At 35.6% G+C, this 14,839-nt stretch overlaps 14 non-coding genes across 14 annotated transcripts; all 14 read right to left on the bottom strand.

The window, feature by feature from the left end:
- Positions 1 to 616: 616 nt before the first annotated feature.
- Positions 617 to 755, bottom strand: LOC143081194 (U4 spliceosomal RNA). Its single transcript, XR_012979924.1, has one exon. It is a non-coding gene; the product is annotated as a U4 spliceosomal RNA (small nuclear RNA).
- Positions 756 to 1,677: 922 nt separating this feature from the next.
- Positions 1,678 to 1,816, bottom strand: LOC143081192 (U4 spliceosomal RNA). Its single transcript, XR_012979922.1, has one exon. It is a non-coding gene; the product is annotated as a U4 spliceosomal RNA (small nuclear RNA).
- A 922-nt stretch (positions 1,817 to 2,738) lies between these two features.
- Positions 2,739 to 2,877, bottom strand: LOC143081191 (U4 spliceosomal RNA). Its single transcript, XR_012979921.1, has one exon. It is a non-coding gene; the product is annotated as a U4 spliceosomal RNA (small nuclear RNA).
- A 922-nt stretch (positions 2,878 to 3,799) lies between these two features.
- LOC143081190 (U4 spliceosomal RNA) lies at positions 3,800 to 3,938 on the bottom strand. Its single transcript, XR_012979920.1, has one exon. It is a non-coding gene; the product is annotated as a U4 spliceosomal RNA (small nuclear RNA).
- A 922-nt stretch (positions 3,939 to 4,860) lies between these two features.
- On the bottom strand, positions 4,861 to 4,999 carry LOC143081181 (U4 spliceosomal RNA). The gene has a single exon (XR_012979912.1). It is a non-coding gene; the product is annotated as a U4 spliceosomal RNA (small nuclear RNA).
- A 922-nt stretch (positions 5,000 to 5,921) lies between these two features.
- On the bottom strand, positions 5,922 to 6,060 carry LOC143081168 (U4 spliceosomal RNA). Its single transcript, XR_012979901.1, has one exon. It is a non-coding gene; the product is annotated as a U4 spliceosomal RNA (small nuclear RNA).
- Positions 6,061 to 6,982: 922 nt separating this feature from the next.
- Positions 6,983 to 7,121, bottom strand: LOC143081156 (U4 spliceosomal RNA). Its single transcript, XR_012979890.1, has one exon. It is a non-coding gene; the product is annotated as a U4 spliceosomal RNA (small nuclear RNA).
- A 922-nt stretch (positions 7,122 to 8,043) lies between these two features.
- Positions 8,044 to 8,182, bottom strand: LOC143081144 (U4 spliceosomal RNA). Its single transcript, XR_012979879.1, has one exon. It is a non-coding gene; the product is annotated as a U4 spliceosomal RNA (small nuclear RNA).
- Positions 8,183 to 9,104: 922 nt separating this feature from the next.
- Positions 9,105 to 9,243, bottom strand: LOC143081133 (U4 spliceosomal RNA). Its single transcript, XR_012979868.1, has one exon. It is a non-coding gene; the product is annotated as a U4 spliceosomal RNA (small nuclear RNA).
- Positions 9,244 to 10,165: 922 nt separating this feature from the next.
- LOC143081213 (U4 spliceosomal RNA) lies at positions 10,166 to 10,304 on the bottom strand. The gene has a single exon (XR_012979941.1). It is a non-coding gene; the product is annotated as a U4 spliceosomal RNA (small nuclear RNA).
- A 922-nt stretch (positions 10,305 to 11,226) lies between these two features.
- LOC143081120 (U4 spliceosomal RNA) lies at positions 11,227 to 11,365 on the bottom strand. The gene has a single exon (XR_012979857.1). It is a non-coding gene; the product is annotated as a U4 spliceosomal RNA (small nuclear RNA).
- A 922-nt stretch (positions 11,366 to 12,287) lies between these two features.
- Positions 12,288 to 12,426, bottom strand: LOC143081108 (U4 spliceosomal RNA). The gene has a single exon (XR_012979846.1). It is a non-coding gene; the product is annotated as a U4 spliceosomal RNA (small nuclear RNA).
- Positions 12,427 to 13,348: 922 nt separating this feature from the next.
- On the bottom strand, positions 13,349 to 13,487 carry LOC143081229 (U4 spliceosomal RNA). Its single transcript, XR_012979956.1, has one exon. It is a non-coding gene; the product is annotated as a U4 spliceosomal RNA (small nuclear RNA).
- Positions 13,488 to 14,409: 922 nt separating this feature from the next.
- On the bottom strand, positions 14,410 to 14,548 carry LOC143081217 (U4 spliceosomal RNA). Its single transcript, XR_012979945.1, has one exon. It is a non-coding gene; the product is annotated as a U4 spliceosomal RNA (small nuclear RNA).
- Between the last annotated feature and the right edge of the window lie 291 nt (positions 14,549 to 14,839).

Here is a 14,839-nt window from a genome sequence, read left to right as displayed (position 1 = left end):
TAACGTCCAGTGGTGAATATTACATGCATATCAGGATAAGAAGACGGAAATACGTGAATTTTAAGATCTTTTAGCGATAGTTTACGACAATTTGTACATTTGTCGATAAAATCTGCACTGAAGCAATATATAAAAAAAACTATTCATATTTTGATTTTAATGATTCATTGTTTTAAAAAGGGGGAGGGGCTGTTAAGTTCGGATATTTTCCTAGATGTAATGCTCCTAGTCAATTACAATCTATCAAAACCACCAAAAGTGGCATTCATTCTTCAAAACAGATGAGGAAAATGATGAAAATGATGAAATCGTTTGTATTATAATGAGTTGATGCATCAAAACCGTGTTTGTCATTTTCACATGTTCAGTCACAACACTCACTGGTCAGGAGGATGTAGATGATATAGATCAACCTAGAAAATGTTGAGTACTTCAATGCACCTCATTGAACCTAAAAGAATGAGATCATGCGAATTTGTGTTTCGCCAAATTGTGTCATCTGATCATTAGATTTATCTAGTAAAAGAAAATTACTTGAATACTACTTTAGCATTTTGTCATATGTTTCAAAGCAGTTGGTTTGGTCGACTTTTCTTTATTTAATTGTGTATCATTGCCTCCGTAGAGGCGTTCAGAAATTGCGACTGCTGCCGTATTTCAGGCATCAGCGCGGGGTATTGGGTATAGTTTTCAACTAGCAATAACCACGCCTCGGATAAACCTCATCGGCTATGGTACCGCCACTGCGCAAAGCTAATGAATAACGTACAGTGTACACTGTTTGTTTTAAACTACATTTACTTTATCAAAGGTATTCTAGTAATTTTATTCCGTGCAAAATTTTGGGTAGCTGACATTGTTCTACCTTTTGTACTTGGCATTAATTTACATTTGAAAGAGGTTCATCCTTTTTGATGTTCACTGAAATGACAAACGGCTGTTATAGTTGAGAAAACACAAGTTTGCATAGTGGCTATATTAATGGGGAGATAATCTCTCAGTAAACTACGTAGGGTATACGCATATATACGATCTCTCAGGTGGATGGACGGATTGGTGTTTAACGTCCAGTGGTGAATATTACATGCATATCAGGATAAGAAGACGGAAATACGTGAATTTTAAGATCTTTTAGCGATAGTTTACGACAATTTGTACATTTGTCGATAAAATCTGCACTGAAGCAATATATAAAAACAACTATTCATATTTTGATTTTAATGATTCATTGTTTTAAAAAGGGGGAGGGGCTGTTAAGTTCGGATATTTTCCTAGATGTAATGCTCCTAGTCAATTACAATCTATCAAAACCACCAAAAGTGGCATTCATTCTTCAAAACAGATGAGGAAAATGATGAAAATGATGAAATCGTTTGTATTATAATGAGTTGATGCATCAAAACCGTGTTTGTCATTTTCACATGTTCAGTCACAACACTCACTGGTCAGGAGGATGTAGATGATATAGATCAACCTAGAAAATGTTGAGTACTTCAATGCACCTCATTGAACCTAAAAGAATGAGATCATGCGAATTTGTGTTTCGCCAAATTGTGTCATCTGATCATTAGATTTATCTAGTAAAAGAAAATTACTTGAATACTACTTTAGCATTTTGTCATATGTTTCAAAGCAGTTGGTTTGGTCGACTTTTCTTTATTTAATTGTGTATCATTGCCTCCGTAGAGGCGTTCAGAAATTGCGACTGCTGCCGTATTTCAGGCATCAGCGCGGGGTATTGGGTATAGTTTTCAACTAGCAATAACCACGCCTCGGATAAACCTCATCGGCTATGGTACCGCCACTGCGCAAAGCTAATGAATAACGTACAGTGTACACTGTTTGTTTTAAACTACATTTACTTTATCAAAGGTATTCTAGTAATTTTATTCCGTGCAAAATTTTGGGTAGCTGACATTGTTCTACCTTTTGTACTTGGCATTAATTTACATTTGAAAGAGGTTCATCCTTTTTGATGTTCACTGAAATGACAAACGGCTGTTATAGTTGAGAAAACACAAGTTTGCATAGTGGCTATATTAATGGGGAGATAATCTCTCAGTAAACTACGTAGGGTATACGCATATATACGATCTCTCAGGTGGATGGACGGATTGGTGTTTAACGTCCAGTGGTGAATATTACATGCATATCAGGATAAGAAGACGGAAATACGTGAATTTTAAGATCTTTTAGCGATAGTTTACGACAATTTGTACATTTGTCGATAAAATCTGCACTGAAGCAATATATAAAAACAACTATTCATATTTTGATTTTAATGATTCATTGTTTTAAAAAGGGGGAGGGGCTGTTAAGTTCGGATATTTTCCTAGATGTAATGCTCCTAGTCAATTACAATCTATCAAAACCACCAAAAGTGGCATTCATTCTTCAAAACAGATGAGGAAAATGATGAAAATGATGAAATCGTTTGTATTATAATGAGTTGATGCATCAAAACCGTGTTTGTCATTTTCACATGTTCAGTCACAACACTCACTGGTCAGGAGGATGTAGATGATATAGATCAACCTAGAAAATGTTGAGTACTTCAATGCACCTCATTGAACCTAAAAGAATGAGATCATGCGAATTTGTGTTTCGCCAAATTGTGTCATCTGATCATTAGATTTATCTAGTAAAAGAAAATTACTTGAATACTACTTTAGCATTTTGTCATATGTTTCAAAGCAGTTGGTTTGGTCGACTTTTCTTTATTTAATTGTGTATCATTGCCTCCGTAGAGGCGTTCAGAAATTGCGACTGCTGCCGTATTTCAGGCATCAGCGCGGGGTATTGGGTATAGTTTTCAACTAGCAATAACCACGCCTCGGATAAACCTCATCGGCTATGGTACCGCCACTGCGCAAAGCTAATGAATAACGTACAGTGTACACTGTTTGTTTTAAACTACATTTACTTTATCAAAGGTATTCTAGTAATTTTATTCCGTGCAAAATTTTGGGTAGCTGACATTGTTCTACCTTTTGTACTTGGCATTAATTTACATTTGAAAGAGGTTCATCCTTTTTGATGTTCACTGAAATGACAAACGGCTGTTATAGTTGAGAAAACACAAGTTTGCATAGTGGCTATATTAATGGGGAGATAATCTCTCAGTAAACTACGTAGGGTATACGCATATATACGATCTCTCAGGTGGATGGACGGATTGGTGTTTAACGTCCAGTGGTGAATATTACATGCATATCAGGATAAGAAGACGGAAATACGTGAATTTTAAGATCTTTTAGCGATAGTTTACGACAATTTGTACATTTGTCGATAAAATCTGCACTGAAGCAATATATAAAAACAACTATTCATATTTTGATTTTAATGATTCATTGTTTTAAAAAGGGGGAGGGGCTGTTAAGTTCGGATATTTTCCTAGATGTAATGCTCCTAGTCAATTACAATCTATCAAAACCACCAAAAGTGGCATTCATTCTTCAAAACAGATGAGGAAAATGATGAAAATGATGAAATCGTTTGTATTATAATGAGTTGATGCATCAAAACCGTGTTTGTCATTTTCACATGTTCAGTCACAACACTCACTGGTCAGGAGGATGTAGATGATATAGATCAACCTAGAAAATGTTGAGTACTTCAATGCACCTCATTGAACCTAAAAGAATGAGATCATGCGAATTTGTGTTTCGCCAAATTGTGTCATCTGATCATTAGATTTATCTAGTAAAAGAAAATTACTTGAATACTACTTTAGCATTTTGTCATATGTTTCAAAGCAGTTGGTTTGGTCGACTTTTCTTTATTTAATTGTGTATCATTGCCTCCGTAGAGGCGTTCAGAAATTGCGACTGCTGCCGTATTTCAGGCATCAGCGCGGGGTATTGGGTATAGTTTTCAACTAGCAATAACCACGCCTCGGATAAACCTCATCGGCTATGGTACCGCCACTGCGCAAAGCTAATGAATAACGTACAGTGTACACTGTTTGTTTTAAACTACATTTACTTTATCAAAGGTATTCTAGTAATTTTATTCCGTGCAAAATTTTGGGTAGCTGACATTGTTCTACCTTTTGTACTTGGCATTAATTTACATTTGAAAGAGGTTCATCCTTTTTGATGTTCACTGAAATGACAAACGGCTGTTATAGTTGAGAAAACACAAGTTTGCATAGTGGCTATATTAATGGGGAGATAATCTCTCAGTAAACTACGTAGGGTATACGCATATATACGATCTCTCAGGTGGATGGACGGATTGGTGTTTAACGTCCAGTGGTGAATATTACATGCATATCAGGATAAGAAGACGGAAATACGTGAATTTTAAGATCTTTTAGCGATAGTTTACGACAATTTGTACATTTGTCGATAAAATCTGCACTGAAGCAATATATAAAAAAAACTATTCATATTTTGATTTTAATGATTCATTGTTTTAAAAAGGGGGAGGGGCTGTTAAGTTCGGATATTTTCCTAGATGTAATGCTCCTAGTCAATTACAATCTATCAAAACCACCAAAAGTGGCATTCATTCTTCAAAACAGATGAGGAAAATGATGAAAATGATGAAATCGTTTGTATTATAATGATTTGATGCATCAAAACCGTGTTTGTCATTTTCACATGTTCAGTCACAACACTCACTGGTCAGGAGGATGTAGATGATATAGATCAACCTAGAAAATGTTGAGTACTTCAATGCACCTCATTGAACCTAAAAGAATGAGATCATGCGAATTTGTGTTTCGCCAAATTGTGTCATCTGATCATTAGATTTATCTAGTAAAAGAAAATTACTTGAATACTACTTTAGCATTTTGTCATATGTCTCAAAGCAGTTGGTTTGGTCGACTTTTCTTTATTTAATTGTGTATCATTGCCTCCGTAGAGGCGTTCAGAAATTGCGACTGCTGCCGTATTTCAGGCATCAGCGCGGGGTATTGGGTATAGTTTTCAACTAGCAATAACCACGCCTCGGATAAACCTCATCGGCTATGGTACCGCCACTGCGCAAAGCTAATGAATAACGTACAGTGTACACTGTTTGTTTTAAACTACATTTACTTTATCAAAGGTATTCTAGTAATTTTATTCCGTGCAAAATTTTGGGTAGCTGACATTGTTCTACCTTTTGTACTTGGCATTAATTTACATTTGAAAGAGGTTCATCCTTTTTGATGTTCACTGAAATGACAAACGGCTGTTATAGTTGAGAAAACACAAGTTTGCATAGTGGCTATATTAATGGGGAGATAATCTCTCAGTAAACTACGTAGGGTATACGCATATATACGATCTCTCAGGTGGATGGACGGATTGGTGTTTAACGTCCAGTGGTGAATATTACATGCATATCAGGATAAGAAGACGGAAATACGTGAATTTTAAGATCTTTTAGCGATAGTTTACGACAATTTGTACATTTGTCGATAAAATCTGCACTGAAGCAATATATAAAAACAACTATTCATATTTTGATTTTAATGATTCATTGTTTTAAAAAGGGGGAGGGGCTGTTAAGTTCGGATATTTTCTTAGATGTAATGCTCCTAGTCAATTACAATCTATCAAAACCACCAAAAGTGGCATTCATTCTTCAAAACAGATGAGGAAAATGATGAAAATGATGAAATCGTTTGTATTATAATGAGTTGATGCATCAAAACCGTGTTTGTCATTTTCACATGTTCAGTCACAACACTCACTGGTCAGGAGGATGTAGATGATATAGATCAACCTAGAAAATGTTGAGTACTTCAATGCACCTCATTGAACCTAAAAGAATGAGATCATGCGAATTTGTGTTTCGCCAAATTGTGTCATCTGATCATTAGATTTATCTAGTAAAAGAAAATTACTTGAATACTACTTTAGCATTTTGTCATATGTTTCAAAGCAGTTGGTTTGGTCGACTTTTCTTTATTTAATTGTGTATCATTGCCTCCGTAGAGGCGTTCAGAAATTGCGACTGCTGCCGTATTTCAGGCATCAGCGCGGGGTATTGGGTATAGTTTTCAACTAGCAATAACCACGCCTCGGATAAACCTCATCGGCTATGGTACCGCCACTGCGCAAAGCTAATGAATAACGTACAGTGTACACTGTTTGTTTTAAACTACATTTACTTTATCAAAGGTATTCTAGTAATTTTATTCCGTGCAAAATTTTGGGTAGCTGACATTGTTCTACCTTTTGTACTTGGCATTAATTTACATTTGAAAGAGGTTCATCCTTTTTGATGTTCACTGAAATGACAAACGGCTGTTATAGTTGAGAAAACACAAGTTTGCATAGTGGCTATATTAATGGGGAGATAATCTCTCAGTAAACTACGTAGGGTATACGCATATATACGATCTCTCAGGTGGATGGACGGATTGGTGTTTAACGTCCAGTGGTGAATATTACATGCATATCAGGATAAGAAGACGGAAATACGTGAATTTTAAGATCTTTTAGCGATAGTTTACGACAATTTGTACATTTGTCGATAAAATCTGCACTGAAGCAATATATAAAAAAAACTATTCATATTTTGATTTTAATGATTCATTGTTTTAAAAAGGGGGAGGGGCTGTTAAGTTCGGATATTTTCCTAGATGTAATGCTCCTAGTCAATTACAATCTATCAAAACCACCAAAAGTGGCATTCATTCTTCAAAACAGATGAGGAAAATGATGAAAATGATGAAATCGTTTGTATTATAATGATTTGATGCATCAAAACCGTGTTTGTCATTTTCACATGTTCAGTCACAACACTCACTGGTCAGGAGGATGTAGATGATATAGATCAACCTAGAATATGTTGAGTACTTCAATGCACCTCATTGAACCTAAAAGAATGAGATCATGCGAATTTGTGTTTCGCCAAATTGTGTCATCTGATCATTAGATTTATCTAGTAAAAGAAAATTACTTGAATACTACTTTAGCATTTTGTCATATGTTTCAAAGCAGTTGGTTTGGTCGACTTTTCTTTATTTAATTGTGTATCATTGCCTCCGTAGAGGCGTTCAGAAATTGCGACTGCTGCCGTATTTCAGGCATCAGCGCGGGGTATTGGGTATAGTTTTCAACTAGCAATAACCACGCCTCGGATAAACCTCATCGGCTATGGTACCGCCACTGCGCAAAGCTAATGAATAACGTACAGTGTACACTGTTTGTTTTAAACTACATTTACTTTATCAAAGGTATTCTAGTAATTTTATTCCGTGCAAAATTTTGGGTAGCTGACATTGTCCTACCTTTTGTACTTGGCATTAATTTACATTTGAAAGAGGTTCATCCTTTTTGATGTTCACTGAAATGACAAACGGCTGTTATAGTTGAGAAAACACAAGTTTGCATAGTGGCTATATTAATGGGGAGATAATCTCTCAGTAAACTACGTAGGGTATACGCATATATACGATCTCTCAGGTGGATGGACGGATTGGTGTTTAACGTCCAGTGGTGAATATTACATGCATATCAGGATAAGAAGACGGAAATACGTGAATTTTAAGATCTTTTAGCGATAGTTTACGACAATTTGTACATTTGTCGATAAAATCTGCACTGAAGCAATATATAAAAAAAACTATTCATATTTTGATTTTAATGATTCATTGTTTTAAAAAGGGGGAGGGGCTGTTAAGTTCGGATATTTTCCTAGATGTAATGCTCCTAGTCAATTACAATCTATCAAAACCACCAAAAGTGGCATTCATTCTTCAAAACAGATGAGGAAAATGATGAAAATGATGAAATCGTTTGTATTATAATGATTTGATGCATCAAAACCGTGTTTGTCATTTTCACATGTTCAGTCACAACACTCACTGGTCAGGAGGATGTAGATGATATAGATCAACCTAGAAAATGTTGAGTACTTCAATGCACCTCATTGAACCTAAAAGAATGAGATCATGCGAATTTGTGTTTCGCCAAATTGTGTCATCTGATCATTAGATTTATCTAGTAAAAGAAAATTACTTGAATACTACTTTAGCATTTTGTCATATGTTTCAAAGCAGTTGGTTTGGTCGACTTTTCTTTATTTAATTGTGTATCATTGCCTCCGTAGAGGCGTTCAGAAATTGCGACTGCTGCCGTATTTCAGGCATCAGCGCGGGGTATTGGGTATAGTTTTCAACTAGCAATAACCACGCCTCGGATAAACCTCATCGGCTATGGTACCGCCACTGCGCAAAGCTAATGAATAACGTACAGTGTACACTGTTTGTTTTAAACTACATTTACTTTATCAAAGGTATTCTAGTAATTTTATTCCGTGCAAAATTTTGGGTAGCTGACATTGTTCTACCTTTTGTACTTGGCATTAATTTACATTTGAAAGAGGTTCATCCTTTTTGATGTTCACTGAAATGACAAACGGCTGTTATAGTTGAGAAAACACAAGTTTGCATAGTGGCTATATTAATGGGGAGATAATCTCTCAGTAAACTACGTAGGGTATACGCATATATACGATCTCTCAGGTGGATGGACGGATTGGTGTTTAACGTCCAGTGGTGAATATTACATGCATATCAGGATAAGAAGACGGAAATACGTGAATTTTAAGATCTTTTAGCGATAGTTTACGACAATTTGTACATTTGTCGATAAAATCTGCACTGAAGCAATATATAAAAAAAACTATTCATATTTTGATTTTAATGATTCATTGTTTTAAAAAGGGGGAGGGGCTGTTAAGTTCGGATATTTTCCTAGATGTAATGCTCCTAGTCAATTACAATCTATCAAAACCACCAAAAGTGGCATTCATTCTTCAAAACAGATGAGGAAAATGATGAAAATGATGAAATCGTTTGTATTATAATGATTTGATGCATCAAAACCGTGTTTGTCATTTTCACATGTTCAGTCACAACACTCACTGGTCAGGAGGATGTAGATGATATAGATCAACCTAGAAAATGTTGAGTACTTCAATGCACCTCATTGAACCTAAAAGAATGAGATCATGCGAATTTGTGTTTCGCCAAATTGTGTCATCTGATCATTAGATTTATCTAGTAAAAGAAAATTACTTGAATACTACTTTAGCATTTTGTCATATGTTTCAAAGCAGTTGGTTTGGTCGACTTTTCTTTATTTAATTGTGTATCATTGCCTCCGTAGAGGCGTTCAGAAATTGCGACTGCTGCCGTATTTCAGGCATCAGCGCGGGGTATTGGGTATAGTTTTCAACTAGCAATAACCACGCCTCGGATAAACCTCATCGGCTATGGTACCGCCACTGCGCAAAGCTAATGAATAACGTACAGTGTACACTGTTTGTTTTAAACTACATTTACTTTATCAAAGGTATTCTAGTAATTTTATTCCGTGCAAAATTTTGGGTAGCTGACATTGTTCTACCTTTTGTACTTGGCATTAATTTACATTTGAAAGAGGTTCATCCTTTTTGATGTTCACTGAAATGACAAACGGCTGTTATAGTTGAGAAAACACAAGTTTGCATAGTGGCTATATTAATGGGGAGATAATCTCTCAGTAAACTACGTAGGGTATACGCATATATACGATCTCTCAGGTGGATGGACGGATTGGTGTTTAACGTCCAGTGGTGAATATTACATGCATATCAGGATAAGAAGACGGAAATACGTGAATTTTAAGATCTTTTAGCGATAGTTTACGACAATTTGTACATTTGTCGATAAAATCTGCACTGAAGCAATATATAAAAAAAACTATTCATATTTTGATTTTAATGATTCATTGTTTTAAAAAGGGGGAGGGGCTGTTAAGTTCGGATATTTTCCTAGATGTAATGCTCCTAGTCAATTACAATCTATCAAAACCACCAAAAGTGGCATTCATTCTTCAAAACAGATGAGGAAAATGATGAAAATGATGAAATCGTTTGTATTATAATGATTTGATGCATCAAAACCGTGTTTGTCATTTTCACATGTTCAGTCACAACACTCACTGGTCAGGAGGATGTAGATGATATAGATCAACCTAGAAAATGTTGAGTACTTCAATGCACCTCATTGAACCTAAAAGAATGAGATCATGCGAATTTGTGTTTCGCCAAATTGTGTCATCTGATCATTAGATTTATCTAGTAAAAGAAAATTACTTGAATACTACTTTAGCATTTTGTCATATGTTTCAAAGCAGTTGGTTTGGTCGACTTTTCTTTATTTAATTGTGTATCATTGCCTCCGTAGAGGCGTTCAGAAATTGCAACTGCTGCCGTATTTCAGGCATCAGCGCGGGGTATTGGGTATAGTTTTCAACTAGCAATAACCACGCCTCGGATAAACCTCATCGGCTATGGTACCGCCACTGCGCAAAGCTAATGAATAACGTACAGTGTACACTGTTTGTTTTAAACTACATTTACTTTATCAAAGGTATTCTAGTAATTTTATTCCGTGCAAAATTTTGGGTAGCTGACATTGTTCTACCTTTTGTACTTGGCATTAATTTACATTTGAAAGAGGTTCATCCTTTTTGATGTTCACTGAAATGACAAACGGCTGTTATAGTTGAGAAAACACAAGTTTGCATAGTGGCTATATTAATGGGGAGATAATCTCTCAGTAAACTACGTAGGGTATACGCATATATACGATCTCTCAGGTGGATGGACGGATTGGTGTTTAACGTCCAGTGGTGAATATTACATGCATATCAGGATAAGAAGACGGAAATACGTGAATTTTAAGATCTTTTAGCGATAGTTTACGACAATTTGTACATTTGTCGATAAAATCTGCACTGAAGCAATATATAAAACAAACTATTCATATTTTGATTTTAATGATTCATTGTTTTAAAAAGGGGGAGGGGCTGTTAAGTTCGGATATTTTCCTAGATGTAATGCTCCTAGTCAATTACAATCTATCAAAACCACCAAAAGTGGCATTCATTCTTCAAAACAGATGAGGAAAATGATGAAAATGATGAAATCGTTTGTATTATAATGATTTGATGCATCAAAACCGTGTTTGTCATTTTCACATGTTCAGTCACAACACTCACTGGTCAGGAGGATGTAGATGATATAGATCAACCTAGAAAATGTTGAGTACTTCAATGCACCTCATTGAACCTAAAAGAATGAGATCATGCGAATTTGTGTTTCGCCAAATTGTGTCATCTGATCATTAGATTTATCTAGTAAAAGAAAATTACTTGAATACTACTTTAGCATTTTGTCATATGTTTCAAAGCAGTTGGTTTGGTCGACTTTTCTTTATTTAATTGTGTATCATTGCCTCCGTAGAGGCGTTCAGAAATTGCGACTGCTGCCGTATTTCAGGCATCAGCGCGGGGTATTGGGTATAGTTTTCAACTAGCAATAACCACGCCTCGGATAAACCTCATCGGCTATGGTACCGCCACTGCGCAAAGCTAATGAATAACGTACAGTGTACACTGTTTGTTTTAAACTACATTTACTTTATCAAAGGTATTCTAGTAATTTTATTCCGTGCAAAATTTTGGGTAGCTGACATTGTTCTACCTTTTGTACTTGGCATTAATTTACATTTGAAAGAGGTTCATCCTTTTTGATGTTCACTGAAATGACAAACGGCTGTTATAGTTGAGAAAACACAAGTTTGCATAGTGGCTATATTAATGGGGAGATAATCTCTCAGTAAACTACGTAGGGTATACGCATATATACGATCTCTCAGGTGGATGGACGGATTGGTGTTTAACGTCCAGTGGTGAATATTACATGCATATCAGGATAAGAAGACGGAAATACGTGAATTTTAAGATCTTTTAGCGATAGTTTACGACAATTTGTACATTTGTCGATAAAATCTGCACTGAAGCAATATATAAAAAAAACTATTCATATTTTGATTTTAATGATTCATTGTTTTAAAAAGGGGGAGGGGCTGTTAAGTTCGGATATTTTCCTAGATGTAATGCTCCTAGTCAATTACAATCTATCAAAACCACCAAAAGTGGCATTCATTCTTCAAAACAGATGAGGAAAATGATGAAAATGATGAAATCGTTTGTATTATAATGATTTGATGCATCAAAACCGTGTTTGTCATTTTCACATGTTCAGTCACAACACTCACTGGTCAGGAGGATGTAGATGATATAGATCAACCTAGAAAATGTTGAGTACTTCAATGCACCTCATTGAACCTAAAAGAATGAGATCATGCGAATTTGTGTTTCGCCAAATTGTGTCATCTGATCATTAGATTTATCTAGTAAAAGAAAATTACTTGAATACTACTTTAGCATTTTGTCATATGTTTCAAAGCAGTTGGTTTGGTCGACTTTTCTTTATTTAATTGTGTATCATTGCCTCCGTAGAGGCGTTCAGAAATTGCGACTGCTGCCGTATTTCAGGCATCAGCGCGGGGTATTGGGTATAGTTTTCAACTAGCAATAACCACGCCTCGGATAAACCTCATCGGCTATGGTACCGCCACTGCGCAAAGCTAATGAATAACGTACAGTGTACACTGTTTGTTTTAAACTACATTTACTTTATCAAAGGTATTCTAGTAATTTTATTCCGTGCAAAATTTTGGGTAGCTGACATTGTTCTACCTTTTGTACTTGGCATTAATTTACATTTGAAAGAGGTTCATCCTTTTTGATGTTCACTGAAATGACAAACGGCTGTTATAGTTGAGAAAACACAAGTTTGCATAGTGGCTATATTAATGGGGAGATAATCTCTCAGTAAACTACGTAGGGTATACGCATATATACGATCTCTCAGGTGGATGGACGGATTGGTGTTTAACGTCCAGTGGTGAATATTACATGCATATCAGGATAAGAAGACGGAAATACGTGAATTTTAAGATCTTTTAGCGATAGTTTACGACAATTTGTACATTTGTCGATAAAATCTGCACTGAAGCAATATATAAAAAAAACTATTCATATTTTGATTTTAATGATTCATTGTTTTAAAAAGGGGGAGGGGCTGTTAAGTTCGGATATTTTCCTAGATGTAATGCTCCTAGTCAATTACAATCTATCAAAACCACCAAAAGTGGCATTCATTCTTCAAAACAGATGAGGAAAATGATGAAAATGATGAAATCGTTTGTATTATAATGATTTGATGCATCAAAACCGTGTTTGTCATTTTCACATGTTCAGTCACAACACTCACTGGTCAGGAGGATGTAGATGATATAGATCAACCTAGAAAATGTTGAGTACTTCAATGCACCTCATTGAACCTAAAAGAATGAGATCATGCGAATTTGTGTTTCGCCAAATTGTGTCATCTGATCATTAGATTTATCTAGTAAAAGAAAATTACTTGAATACTACTTTAGCATTTTGTCATATGTTTCAAAGCAGTTGGTTTGGTCGACTTTTCTTTATTTAATTGTGTATCATTGCCTCCGTAGAGGCGTTCAGAAATTGCGACTGCTGCCGTATTTCAGGCATCAGCGCGGGGTATTGGGTATAGTTTTCAACTAGCAATAACCACGCCTCGGATAAACCTCATCGGCTATGGTACCGCCACTGCGCAAAGCTAATGAATAACGTACAGTGTACACTGTTTGTTTTAAACTACATTTACTTTATCAAAGGTATTCTAGTAATTTTATTCCGTGCAAAATTTTGGGTAGCTGACATTGTTCTACCTTTTGTACTTGGCATTAATTTACATTTGAAAGAGGTTCATCCTTTTTGATGTTCACTGAAATGACAAACGGCTGTTATAGTTGAGAAAACACAAGTTTGCATAGTGGCTATATTAATGGGGAGATAATCTCTCAGTAAACTACGTAGGGTATACGCATATATACGATCTCTCAGGTGGATGGACGGATTGGTGTTTAACGTCCAGTGGTGAATATTACATGCATATCAGGATAAGAAGACGGAAATACGTGAATTTTAAGATCTTTTAGCGATAGTTTACGACAATTTGTACATTTGTCGATAAAATCTGCACTGAAGCAATATATAAAACAAACTATTCATATTTTGATTTTAATGATTCATTGTTTTAAAAAGGGGGAGGGGCTGTTAAGTTCGGATATTTTCCTAGATGTAATGCTCCTAGTCAATTACAATCTATCAAAACCACCAAAAGTGGCATTCATTCTTCAAAACAGATGAGGAAAATGATGAAAATGATGAAATCGTTTGTATTATAATGATTTGATGCATCAAAACCGTGTTTGTCATTTTCACATGTTCAGTCACAACACTCACTGGTCAGGAGGATGTAGATGATATAGATCAACCTAGAAAATGTTGAGTACTTCAATGCACCTCATTGAACCTAAAAGAATGAGATCATGCGAATTTGTGTTTCGCCAAATTGTGTCATCTGATCATTAGATTTATCTAGTAAAAGAAAATTACTTGAATACTACTTTAGCATTTTGTCATATGTTTCAAAGCAGTTGGTTTGGTCGACTTTTCTTTATTTAATTGTGTATCATTGCCTCCGTAGAGGCGTTCAGAAATTGCGACTGCTGCCGTATTTCAGGCATCAGCGCGGGGTATTGGGTATAGTTTTCAACTAGCAATAACCACGCCTCGGATAAACCTCATCGGCTATGGTACCGCCACTGCGCAAAGCTAATGAATAACGTACAGTGTACACTGTTTGTTTTAAACTACATTTACTTTATCAAAGGTATTCTAGTAATTTTATTCCGTGCAAAATTTTGGGTAGCTGACATTGTTCTACCTTTTGTACTTGGCATTAATTTACATTTGAAAGAGGTTCATCCTTTTTGATGTTCACTGAAATGACAAACGGCTGTTATAGTTGAGAAAACACAAGTTTGCATAGTGGCTATATTAATGGGGAGATAATCTCTCAGTAAACTACGTAGGGTATACGCATATATACGATCTCTCAGGTGGAT

The sequence above is a fragment of the Mytilus galloprovincialis genome, chromosome 6 (assembly GCF_965363235.1).
Source record: "Mytilus galloprovincialis chromosome 6, xbMytGall1.hap1.1, whole genome shotgun sequence".
In the NCBI taxonomy this organism is placed as follows: domain Eukaryota; kingdom Metazoa; phylum Mollusca; class Bivalvia; order Mytilida; family Mytilidae; genus Mytilus; species Mytilus galloprovincialis.
Note: the sequence above shows the minus strand (reverse complement) of the source record. Positions and strands in the feature narration are given on the sequence as shown.